Genomic DNA, 14,034 nt, shown 5'->3' on the forward strand with positions numbered 1-14,034 from the left:
TAGCCAGTCTGACCAAGGCAATCAATCCGGAGCTTTACCAGTTGCCTACAGAGTCTGAACGCATTGGCAGCTACCCAGTGCTTCAGAGAATGAGAAGGTGATGACTAGGCCATTTTTTGATAAAAATATAACAGAGAGTTCCATCCCAGCTACATTACATCCCATGCAAAGGAGACATCTTGTGTTCCATTACGTCTAGAGGTTTTATTTTTAGTAAGGATGATTGGAAACTTTTCCTCCACCACCCTAGGTGATCTTTTAGAAGGTAAATTTATCCTGAAGACCCAAACATAAATCTATATGCCGGCTGCAGATGAAGCAACATACATTTTTACCTTGGAATTAAAATACATTGTTTTGGCTAATGATGGAATTCTTTAGCCTCCTATTTTAAAAGTTTCATGCTTGAAAAACTACAAAGTATGCCTTAAAATAGAAACTTTAAAGCCCAGACCATCCGTGGACCAGGCTATGTCAAAAGCTCAAATTAGAGCTAATGAGTTTATGAAGCTGGTTTTAAATTCAATTTGATAAATACTTGTTGAGAATCTATTGTGTGCAAGCAGCACAGTACTGAGTAAAAAGTATAGCTACTACTACTTTAAGAGAATTTGTGTCTAGAGAAAACCAAAGATGTAATTTTAAAGGGCTATTTAGCATGAGAGAAACTAGGGAGAGCACAAAACATAATTATAGGAATATTTCACAGAGCACATTTCTGAATTTCCTGTGTTTGGTCAGTCAACTTAGGAAGAATGTGGGAAAGCCAATGAGGGCAGTACTGTGCAAGGGGAAGGAGGAGGTTCTGTCAGCATAGAAGTCACTAATACTGTGAAATGAAAATGAAAAAGTAACTTGGATCCCTATTTACACGTTTGTTCAAAATTGCTCTGAAGAGAAAGCCAGTATATGGATCAGCATAACATGCTTTGGGCTGCAGAGTGAAAAGGACAGAGAGGCAACTGGAAAGTAATGGGTCCAAGACTCCAGAAAGGAACACTGGACTGCCCAATCTTAAATGGCAAGGGGAAATAAATGGCAATGGAATTTGACCTTGAAGCCTTTGGAGGCTTGGGTTTTAAACAAAATGCAAACCTTGACAAAGTCCTTGCTTGCAGAAATCTTATCTTGTGCTGAAGCGCTGTGCTGGGCCCAGAGAGCTCTAAACCAGTCACTGACATCCTGGGGAGACTTCCTGGCAGGGTGCAACAGTTTAGAGTGGCACTGAAAGCCCTGGTGTGTTTACATAGTCCTGTCCAGTTTACCTGTGTCAGACACGACTTTGACAGGCCTGAGAGAAGGAACTATGCAGGGTTGCCAGTTATCCACACTGCTGGAAACACCACTAGCCTGGCCAGCCAAAGAAAAACACATGTGCCTGCCAGAAGTAACAAAGTAATGGACTTTCCATAAGAAGCTATCAGTTCTGGATGATTTGGTATTTTTAGAGAAAAGACTTATGTACAGTAGGGTACTGCGATCATTAAGACCCAAACCGATGTGGCTCATGGACTCAGGATAGGGCGGGGAGGTGCTAGTGAAGAAATGAAGCATCCATGCAGAGAATTTGTGCTCCCAAAGGGGCAGTAAGGTACAAATATTGAGGTAAATGTACAATAGCTCACACTTTAAAGCATGGAATGTCAATGTCTAAGGATTCTTTATGGTACCAACAACCTGGTGTGAATACATAGTTTGGAATGAGAAACAAAGGTTTAGGAAATGCAAATATGCTTTACCTACAATCTACAGCTGCACTGTGTGCTGTAGAAATAGAAAGACAAAATGTATAAAAAACTTTCACACACATTACTAATCCCTAAGCATTCTTGGCCAAACAATCTTGAGCTGGGATCTATGAGTTCACTGTGGCTCCCTACATTTCCTTAGGGTCAATTTAAGTCTTACGTCCAGTCCTAGAGCTTCTGACTTTATTAAAGTATGTTTTTTGAAGTTTATTAAATAAGATTCCAAAACTTCTCAGAGACAAAGTAGATTCAATATTTTGAATGGAACTTACGGTTAAAAATAATCCTAAAAAACTGTTTAGTATTAGGTAAAGAATGTAAATATGGAACTTCATACTATTTACTATTTCTCTAGACCTTGGAGTATCTTGCCTAAGGTTAGTACCTTAAAAAAAAAAAAAAACTTTTTGGAGTAATAGGGAATGAATTTTTCTCATTAATAAGTGGACCCTATGTAAAAGCTAGTATTCTTAATAATAACCTATTTTATTTCTGCTAGAACTAGCATCGTTGAATTTAGGAGTGCCAGATGTCATTCAGTAAAGTATTCAGCACTCTTTCTATCTGAATATTCATGCACCCAGATGCCTAGGAAATGTCAAATTACTGATACTCCTGTGAAATTGTGTAGCGGAAACTGTTAAATGTACATTTTGGGGAAAACTAGTTCCAGGCTTCATTCTCTGATGCTACACAGTATTTAGCTGTGGGTCCATTGCCTTGACTGTAAGTTAATAAGAAACTTAGCACATGGTTTCTTATTAACACTGGAAAGTTTGGGTTTGAATCCCAATTTGTCCCTCTCACATAAAACCATTTTTTAAAAATCTAACAGTAGAAAAAGAGAAATATCACATGCCTCTTTCTTAGCAAGACATCATTTATAGCCTTCCCATCATGGATAAGTGTCAAAAATCATTCTCCAGACACCATTAACTTGAATTAATGTCTATATTCTTGCATTAGTGGTAAGTTAAAAGGGTAAATTATGAGAAGATATGAGGTTGAGCATGCCAAATGAGAGAAGGACTGATTCTTACTACAAAGGGCTTGATATGAAGAGCCATTAGTGAATGGTTTGCAGTACTGTATACTTAAAGTTCACGATGCATTCACATAGATTCTTATTACTGCAGCAAAGTTTTGAAAAATAAACACTTACTATAGTTCTAAGCTGGGTCTACGGGCAGAACCTTATTCCATCCACTGGTGACATGCCCAGTGGCTAATTGGGTAGAAACAGAATATAGAACAGAGGCAGAATAAAATCTGGAAAGAGTGTTAAGTGACTGAGGATTGTGCAATGCAGAACAGAAAGGAACACATCAATACTGGCCAAAGATTTGGATTTGATATCCTTAATGTAACTACCAAACTGTCAAATGCAATCTTAAGAGAATGGGCTACTGAGATGTAGTGCAAAAAGCAGAATGTGATTTTTGTGGCCACACTGTTCAAAAGCTTCTTATTGCATTTGGAATAAGATCTTAACTCTTTATCATGGCCTACAGACCTACATAATGCAACTTCTGCTGACTTCTCCAACCTTATCTGTTTCTGCTCTAAACTTTCTTCTGATGTTCCAGCCACATGGCCTCCTTTTGCACATACAGATTGTTGAGGTCCTGCCTGAAGTCTGTTTCATGTAGTGTTCCCTCTCCCTTCAGATGGTCTCTGTATCTCCCCATCCACCCAGCCACTCAGATCTTCCTATACTATGTCTGGCTCTGCAGCATCTTTAAAGTCTTAGTTACATTTCCCTCCACTACAGGAGGCTTCATCTGAACATGCAATTGAATGTGACTTTCTAGCATCCCAGTCACTCTAGCATCTCTCCCAGTTTAACTCCTTTATTTTTCTTCATAACACTTATTATGACCCAGGGTAACCTTGTTTAATTATACATTTCCTGTTTTCTCCAACTGGATTCCAACCATATTGAAGGCAGAAACCTTGTCTGTCTTGTTCATTGTTTATTTCTGGCACTTGATGCCTGGCACATGGAAGGTGCTCAATAAATATCTGTAGACAAACGGAAACCCAAATGGATCATATAAAGCTCCATTGCAGGCAATTGGATCCTAATATTGAGCTTTAGAAAATAGGGCTTCCAGAATCCAGGCAAGAAGACCCTATATTCAGGCCACAGAGGGCACATTGCCCAGCTTTAACGTCCACAAGTAACATTCTGAAAAGTTCATCTAACCCAACCAGTCTCTGCTTCTCTCATCCCTATTTATCACTCATACCAAGCCTTTCATCTAGCTTCTCCTATAATTCCTCTTGGATATTCTGCAAATGACACATGGAAACATGGACTCCATCCATGGGAACCAACATACAATCAACCACCCTTCCACTAAAGCTCCATTTGGTCTCCAGTATGTTTGTACTGGCTGTTTGTCAAGGCCCAGGATGTTGGTCACTCTCAGAACAGGAGCTTCGCATCCAATTGTTATAGTTCTCTGTGTCTTAATCAGTGGTTCTATTTCAAGTGGTTAGAGCTGCATACTATTTGGTTTAAACCACAGGCACCCCTGGAAGGAAAATGGAAGGATGGGAGCTCAGTTAGTCTGTTGTTGGAATCAAAATACCTAGGCCCAGTGGGGGCTGATCTAAGGGAGGTTGATATGCAGAGTGGCTTAGGGATTGGAGGGCTGGGGTGGTTCTGATGTTTTGGTGACAACCAAAGAAAGAAGAGCGTACTGAATAGATGGGAGGAATGAGGGTCTGTTGATTGAAAAGCACGTGACTTGATGGGTGTATTATTCCATTTTATTGGAAAATATTTTAGGGTAGGCAAGGCTTGAAGGGAGAGTTGTTAATTATTTTATTTTCATCAATCAAAATATTTTGACAATGTACCCACAAAGGCTATGGAATCTATGAGCCCAGCCGCCGTGTACCACCAGCTGTCAGAATCATAAATGTTACCTTTTACATTTTTTGTAGGTAATATTTGTGGGCAACTTGGTGATTCAGCTATGATGAGACAATGGGAATAAAGAACAAACTAATGTTGGGTTTTATTTTTTGTTTTCCTTTCCTCTTTCTTTCTTTGTCTTTTTGTCTGTCTTTCCTCCTCCTCCTCCTCCTCTTCTCTTTCTCGTTCTCTCTCTACCCTTCTTTATGAGAACCTGACTGTGTGCAGTTTCAATTATTGTAATGTTTATTTTTTCCCCTTAAGCAGAAGAGAGAGTGTTAAATGCTAGATACACAAGTAGATTTTTGTTTTCTGAAACAGACTCTCTGCACTCTCCTCCCTGTGTACTGTGGTAATGGACGATGAAAGCCATCTGTTCCCCATCCAATAATCATGTCTTCTTGATCTGTCTGTTAAAACTACACAGTTGTTAGAAGGCTCTATCATTCATTTCCTGTTTGCCAAGCCACCTGTCATATGAGCTTTGCATCCAGAATCAATAACTGCTAATCTGTGGGAACACACATAGCTCTCCTGGACCACTCTTAAAGATACAAGGTCAAGGAGTCAAGTGTTGGGTTCTTATCTTATATTGTCACTCATGTTCCATGATCTGTAAAATGGCAACAATATAATATACCTCATGGAGTTGTGTGCCTCAGTTTAGTTAATGCACATAAAGTACATTGGGAAAGAGTAAACAATAATATGAATACAAATGGGAATTAATGAAGGTGCAGAGTGCTAAATCCTAAAAGAAGATCCTGGTGAGGGTTTCCCAAGGGGCTTCGGATAGCTACATTTATTAATTAGGAGGCTTCTTTGTATGTTGGTAAGTTGCTTACACACAATTTCCATGGGCTGTGTAACCTATTCTTTGGCCTAGAGTTATATGTTGACTTTGTAACAAGTAGGAACTTTAGTTCACAATGCCAGGGTGCAATAAATGGCAAATACATTTGTTTCTCTAAATTTAATTTAATTTATTTTGATTAGAATGGTGGAAGATAAAAACCTAGACATTTGTGACATTGGTACGGGATATTGCTGGAGATAGTGAAACAGGAAATCTTTCATCTCTCTGGCATCATTCAAGAACTAGGACAGTCTTAGACAGTCCAGAACATTCAGAGTATCCTTTGGTCTTTTGTCAACATTGGCCACCATTGATATGTTTGTTGTCCAAGCACACTTGTGCCCTTGAAGTTGGCCAGCTCTGTTACTCCCATATCAACCCTGAGTTTTAGAGATTTTGCTGAAGCTGAGAGCTTCCACGTCTCAAACCCACATATTTCAAACCTTCTCCTTATACAGTGGTATACCAGGCAACCAATATCCTCTAAGTTATTGCCACCTCCCCAGACCACTGGATGAAAAGAGGCCATTAAGAGGGAACAGGGCAGGCTACTGTTTTCCCAAGCTCCCTAGACCTATAAGTCTCCCCTTTCCTTCCTGAGAGACTGTCTGGGAGACCCTCCCTAAATCTCTACTTCCAAATCTTCCTAGAACTCACTTCCCAACCCTTTGAAACAATCCATCATTATGCCTCTCAATGAGCTCAGGCTCCCCTCCCCTCTTTCCAAAAAATAAATCAACGAATTGGTTGTCCTATGAGGATCTGGCAGTTTCAGCTTGCTTCCCTGAAATTCTAAAGCCCTGAGTGAAAAAAACAAAATTCTGAAGGGAAAAGTACCTGTAATTGCAAAAACCTGGTAAAATTAATATATCAATTTATTCTGCTCTACTGCCATCAAGGTAGTTAGTGTCTTCCTTTTCCTCCTTCCTATTTTAAATTTATATTATTGGCCTTGTACTAGGTCATATCATAGAAAATATTGAAGAAAAAAGCCAAGAAAACAGCTTGAGTTGGGGAAGAAGACTGAAAATTGTTGGGGAATAATGAAGAAAAAGAGCTTCCTATAGGCTGGTTTCTATTTGAAGGACACAGCAGTGGTTCTGAGGACCCTGTTTATATTTAACTTGGGATGTCTTTTCATATGGGCTGATGTTGACAAGTCAGTTTTAAAAAGGAACTCTCATTCCTAAGAGCCACACACTTCATCTGGGATGGCACTGATCACAAGAGGAGGACCTGCCAGCACCACCCACATGAGAATATGGAAAAATAGAAACGAAGACTAGTAAACTTGTACTGGGCAGGCCAGGTACATGTGATTAGTCTTGTTCTAACACTGAGGATAATTGAATAAATTCTTTGCTTATTCTCATGTTAAGTTTATGACACCTGATTTAATGGAAAAAGAAATAAATTGTAAAATTGGCTGCCTGTTTTTGTTTCTATCTTTGAGTTGGTTCTGATTGTAACAACAATGGTCTAAATTGAACAAGAGAAAGAGAAATCTTGTATTTGAGTATGAAGTTACACTAATTCCTGCGTTCACAAATTTGTGAGCACTTTCCCTGGTATCGTGAGGTTTAAAAAAATAAAGACATCATCTGTGCTCTTAACAGTCAAGTAAATATCAAATTCTTTTATAAAAGTCATTTAATTTGATCATTGAGTCAAGGCCATTCTCTCTGGTGAAATCAGAGGTGATGTTATGTATTCCTTTTTTGACAGCTGAGGAATATGAAACTCGGAAAGGCCACCTGATTCACATAGTATTACATCCAGTTAGAGGAAATGCTGGAAGTGCATCCACAGATTCAATTTCAGTAATCTTTGTATTACTCCACCCTGCCTCTGGAGTCCCAGGGATTCCTGCAGAAAGGAACTTAGAGTGGATTTGCCAGCAGGTGGAAATAATTTGAATTTTGGGGATCTTTCCCTAAAATGACCAGCAGGTGGGAATAATTTGAATTTTGGGGATCTTTCCCTAAAATGACACAATAAAGGGGGTTGCTCAGTCTCACATCTTGTAAGTACAGCACCTGCCTGGATCATTGTGTGAGAAGGTGTAATCAATGAGCATCTCAATTGTCATGGTATAGAATGAACACATGCTTGGGGTGGACAGATCCTCATTCAGATACCATTATGCGACATTAATCTTTACATGCCTCCATTTTCTGAGATGTTCTGATGACCTACCTTGTAGGATTGGTACAAGAAGTGAATGAGATAGCTAATAAAGGCTCCTTGATCTAGAGGTACTCCATAAACATTAATTTCCACCACCACCACCCAACACACACACACACACACACTCTCTCTCTCTCTTAATGCTAGTCATGCATTCAATAAACAAACATTTATTGAGCACCTACAATATGGAGGTCTCTTTGCAGGGAAGTAGGGATACAGATATAAACAGCATCTAATCCCTGACTCAAGGAATTCATCTCCTATTGCACTTAGTAGGGTAGAGGACCTTACCTAAATAAAGTCTTCCATGTGGAGGGCAAAGGCAGGCTGGGAGACTGGGAATGGGAGTTGTCAAGAAGTGCAGAGAAAATTGAACCAAATTTCTTTTTGGATTCCAGTCCTTTGGGCTGAGTGGTGGGTTTGTGGCAAGGAATAAGATTTTGCCTTACTCTTCTCAGATGCAGCTGAGAGAGCTACCTCTAAAGGGAAGTCTTATTTCCTGTATTATTGTTCCCTGACATCCCCAACTTCCATCAAGGGCCTTTGGCAGTTGTCTGCTTTGCCTTTATCCTAAAACTAACTTACTGAAAAGGTGCAAGATGCAGTGAACACATGGCTTGAATGCTCAGGGCTGTCCTCCCAGTCGGGTGCCCTGATGTGAGGCAGTCAAGTGACAGTGCTATCTTTGCCCTGAGACACAGAAGGACATGGGCCCAGAAGAGGCAATTGTCTATCCAGGTCCTCTTCGCCTTCTCTAATTCCTGGGAGCTTTCATACTTTGCTTGCCATTTTGACTGTGAGTAAAGCTAAACAGACTCATGTTAGTAGAAAAGGGCAGAGATGCACTAGGGTACTTCTGTTCCTTTCCTCCAGAGGATTCAGGAAGCAGGAAGTGCCAATGGGCCTCAAAAAGACTCTCTCTAGTTTACGGTGTGCACCCAAAAGCAGTGACAATAAAGCCTCCAAGAGTAAATACTGGTCTGTGTGTGCGTGTGTGCATGTGAGTGAAAGAGACAGACAGAGACAGAGAGAGACAGAGATAGAGACAAAAAATCAGCAGCTATCAGCTACTGCCCTGTTCTGAAGTATTTTTACTTAAAAAATTTTGAAAAGTATTCCAAAATAAATGTGAACACATACACTTGAGCAACCAAGAGCATTTTCTCAGAGGAATGTCTCCTGAGGAAAATGTGAAGTTTTTGCGTCTGGCCAGACTGGAAGCTGTCCCTGTGCTCACCTTACCCTGCCAAAGCTTTGATCCTAAAGAAACACTTCAGTATTTCAAACTCAAGCCCACAATAGCAGACCTCATGGTGAATGTGTTCCACAGTTGGGATCTTCCTAATTCACACGAACTTTCTCAAACCACATTCAGTATGAGGTACATACCACATGTCCATTCCCATTTTCCCAATGCTCAGTCTCAGCCTCTACCACTGAAAACTGTTTTTTTCATCAAACTTCCCACCCATTCACCACACTTTAAGAGCTCATACAATATCAAATCTCCTCCAAAGAATTTCCCACTTCAATTGGAGCTGAGATGGAATTTTCTCCAGCTTTGGAGTTCCAAGATGAAACTTACGCTTTCAACCACACCAAAAATGGTAACTACAATATTTTGAGTTTCAGTGTTACCTTCCCTAGAGCTCAAGGCATTCTTAAAGATCATTAAAAGTCATTATATTTTGTTGATGTAGCATTCTACTAGATTAAAAGAAAAAAAAAAGCAGCAACAGCTACTGTTTTCTCACTTGGCAAAGAGCAAAACTGGAGTAGGCATTTAGTGGCATATCTTAGGTCAGCTCAGCAGCGGTCCCCAACCTCTTTGGCACCAGGGACCGGTTTCATGGAAGACAATTTTTCCATGGATGGGGTGGGGCTCAGGCAGTGATACATGGCCAAGTTCCTAACAGGCCACAGACCAGTACCAGGCTGCGGCCCAGGGGTTGGAGACTGCAGCAGTTCAGCATAACCCTGAGGCAGGGCAAGGGGAGAACTTGCTGACTCTCAAAAATAATGATCTATGCACTCCAGACCCAAAGCTTCCTTGGACTCTGCAGTATCTTGGTTGTTACTGAACTTTATGACCATGGGTTTTTCTTTGTTTTTATTCTCAGATGGATGTCAAAATTATTTGAAACTACTCCCTCCTTTCAAACGTATATCCATTTCCCTCCCTTTAAATACCTGTATATTTTCCCCACCACCCTACTAGGGCTGTGCCTGAAATTCTGAATGTGGGCGTTGGGGAAGAGGGGAATTTCCTGCTTTCTCCTCCTCTGCCCTCATCCTTGTCTCCTGGAAATGAAAAAAACTGATATTTATTAATTGTCTAATGCAAGACATATTTAATTTCATTTAATTTTTATGACAACCTTACTTAAAGCCTAACCTCTTCTCAGAAAGATTAAATGCCTTATCTATATTTTCATAGCTTGCAAAATTCAAGGATGAAAGAATGTGGGGCTGAAAGCCTTGCAAGATGCGGGGCTGATCTATGAACACCCAAGATCTCACTAATTCCAAAGCCTATATATTGTTTCTGCTCTTTTTCTTTCAAGCTTATTCATTTTAAACAGATTCAGGGCATCCTAATCTCCTTTGGATAGATTCTCAAAATGAGATCATTGAGTACCTTTATCTTTATTATAGATACTAAGGTTTCATAAAGTTTTGTTTTTTGTTGTGTTTTTGTTTTGTTTTCTGAACATAAAGTTGGCTGAGTTAACATTCTTATTCTAGAGGCTGGGAGTGAGATAGAAGCCAAGAATCTGACTGATTTCTTCAGCAATTCATTCAAATTATACAAAGCTATTCATTGACTTGGGCTTTCCCTCCTAAAGACCTTAATTTAGAATGGTTTGATTTCATTACTAGTGATTAAGAGAGTTTATTGCATAGAATCAAAGCGTATGATCCCTCAGAGAAATATGAAAGTCATCTCCAGCTGAGATGACCCATGAGTAAAATGGGTGAAAAGCATTCTATAAAGGAAGAAACTATAAAAGAAGTTTTTTAGAGGAGGAAAATGATTGTTGGAGGTAATAATATGTCCTTGGCTAGATACGTCATTTGATCTCCTTAGATAGTTTCTGTAACTATAAAATCAAAATAAACTTTTTGACTTAACAAAACTTAAAAATACATTTTTTCTCCATCTGATATACATAATCATTATAGGAAACATGTTTAGGCTAAAAAACAAACACACATAATTCTGCCCACCCAGATATAATGGCAGTAAACACTTGATATATGAACCTCCAGCTGTTTTCTCTGCATACATAGTCTAACATAAATAGAATCATAGCATAATACACTTATGAAACTTTCTTTTTTGAGTTAGTGTTATGAATATCAATTGATATCTATAATAGTAATTACACTCTTCATAGTATGATATGGTGTGCTATACCATAACTTACTTAACCTGTTTTTTAGAATTAAACAATGAAACTGTTTCCAATTTTTCAATTGTGAATAGTAATACAATGAATGCCAACACAATCATTTGCATAAGGGAAAAATGAGAAATAGCAGCATATGTCTGGAAATGAAACTATTTATTACTTTAAAGATATAGCAAACATTTTAAAGTTTTTGATAGAAGTTCCCAAACTATTTTTCTGAAAATTGTACTATATACAACAGTATATGACTGTGCTGGTGTCCCTAAACCCACAGATTGATAGAAATACATGTCATCTCATTGTTTTAATACACATTTCTTTGATTAGCAATAATATTGAATAACTTTCACTGTGCGTGTTGGCTATATGTATTTTTTCTTTCACAAATGGCTTATCGTCTTTTTCTTGACTGCTGTTTTCTACCCTAGTGTTGGTCTTTCACTTACTGATTTGTAAAACTCTTATTATTTTAAGTGTAGTAACACATTATAATAAATATTGCAAATATTTTTTCCAGTTTGTCTTTTTTTCCTTTTAATTTTGCTTATGATATTTTGTGCAACAAACTGAAATTTTGTATTGTACATAGTCAAGTCTATCAGAATTTCCTTATTTGCTTTTTCTCTGTGGCTTCAGGCTTAGACAATTCTGAGGACTTTAAGTCAACTTTGGATGGGATGAGTATATTCATACCTAATGGGTGCAGTGCACACTGGGGGATGGACATGCTTGTAGCTGTGACTTGGGCATTGCAAAGCAATATATGTAACCTAAATGTTTGTGCCCGTAATATTCTGAAATTAAATAAATAAATAAGTCAAACTTATGATACATAAGCTCCCTATAAACTCATTTAAAATTTTCATGTGTCTCTACTTATGAAACTGGTTATTGAACTATGCGTCTATGAAACACCATTTTTCCATAATTTTAATCAGGGTGCTGTGCCATTACATATAAATAATAGAAGTCTTTCCAATTTTTCAGAAAAATAAATTTAGTGGAATATCTTTCAATTCTAAGGTTTCCCACCACATTTTTTCTTAAATGTTTAGTGCTGCTACTTATTGCCTTTATTAATATCTAATAAAACCTGGTGTCATATTTTATATTCTGTTATTTTAAATTTAATACATCAATATTATATGGTGTTGTGCAAAGATTGCTATTACTTCCAGATGTTCTACAAACTGACAAGTTCAAGGATCTCTAGTGTATGGTACATGTTTGTTACAATTAAAAACTGAAAGGGTGGTAATGTTCACAACACAGAAAAATGAGAAAACTGAAGACTAAGAGTCCTAAGTACCAATTACTTCTTACTTTCTTTAAATTTTGTGCCTTGATTACCAATGTCACCGACAAATGTATTCAATCAATGGAATTGCCACACTCTCGAAACTGTAATTTTTCGACGGGCTCAAATAACTCCCCTAAAGGAAAGATATTTTTTAACCATAAAAATTATTATTCTTCACATTAGAAACATAAATGAGACAAAGGAAATTTGTTCTTTGTTTTTTAAAGCTTCCAGAGGCAATCTTTATTGCTGTACTGGATCTGTGAAGAACATATACAAAGGCACCTCTCAACTGGCACTCACAAATAGAAGCTTTGAAAATATTCACCTATAAAATGCATGCATTTCCTGAACTGGTAGCTGCTTTATTCAACAGACCATTAAAAGCCCATTTAGAGGACCTCTCACAAGCTCATGTGCACTACAGGTACTTAAAGCTGGAGAACCTAGCATAGTGAGAAATAAAACAAAACAAAAAACTGGACCAACATCTACTAAAATTTACCAAGGAAGAAAGCTCTCTCCCCAAACCCAAATTTCCTCCAACACTAACACTCTTATAAAGTACAGGTAATGTGACAAAATTGCCCCACTTCCAATTCCCCAGCCCAAATCCAACACCCCTCCTGCCCTCCAAGTATCAATCATCAGCCCAGGCGAGGCAAATGAACTTTTAATCAATAACAGCTACTGTTTCTTGTACCAGGACTGTTTATGATTTAAAAAGAGAAAAAAATTAAATCAATCCTGATGTGAATGTTTTCCCTCTTGGAGAAAAAAGCAATACCCTGTGTTGAAGAAGGGGATGTAGTTTCACATTTTAAAAATACATTAAAATAAAACAAATCTGAAATTGTTTTTGCACACATTGTCCATAGACAGAAAAATAATGGTATGGGATGCTATGGATGAACAAATCATGTTAGACAAGTGCCTTCAATCTATGCTATCACACCATTGTATTTCCTGTTTACATCCATACGTTAGGACAGATTAATAGAACCTGAAGAGAATTTAGGGAACATCTGTCCTAAGATGGCTGCCTTGGGAGACCTGTCACTGGAGATGTTTAGGCTCAGGTAAAAGGACCGATCAACTGGGAGGCTGTAGTGGAAATTCAAACAATAGAAGGGATTTTAGACTATACTGGTAGAAGAGACTGATCATATGTGGACACCCGCTATGCAGAAACTACAAAAGTAAGTCTGCTCTGGTTGAAGATTCTTGCCCCTTTCCCTATTCACAGCCAAGAAGTAGGCTGGTCTGGAATCCCCAGGGTTCTGCTAAAACGTTTTTGAACCCCAGAACCAGCAACCTTTAAGCCCCCTGGGTGTTCTGATTCTTCCCTCAACGTTCCTTCCATTCCTCTAGGCCACATCCACTTAGGTCTGACTAAACACTATAAATTCTAACAATACTGGTGGTCAGGTCTTTCTGTGTCTTGAGTCTCCCTTTGGCCAGAGAGAAATCAAACTGGACTCTTTATGAAGACTGCTCCATTATTTCAGCATGTTTGTATGAAACCAGAAATAACTTCTATGAAGATTACTGAAACGAAATCATCTTTCACCTAATTGGGAAAAGCTACACAGGCTTATGCCCAA

The sequence above is a fragment of the Lemur catta genome, chromosome 3 (genome assembly GCF_020740605.2).
Source record: "Lemur catta isolate mLemCat1 chromosome 3, mLemCat1.pri, whole genome shotgun sequence".
Taxonomy (NCBI): domain Eukaryota; kingdom Metazoa; phylum Chordata; class Mammalia; order Primates; family Lemuridae; genus Lemur; species Lemur catta.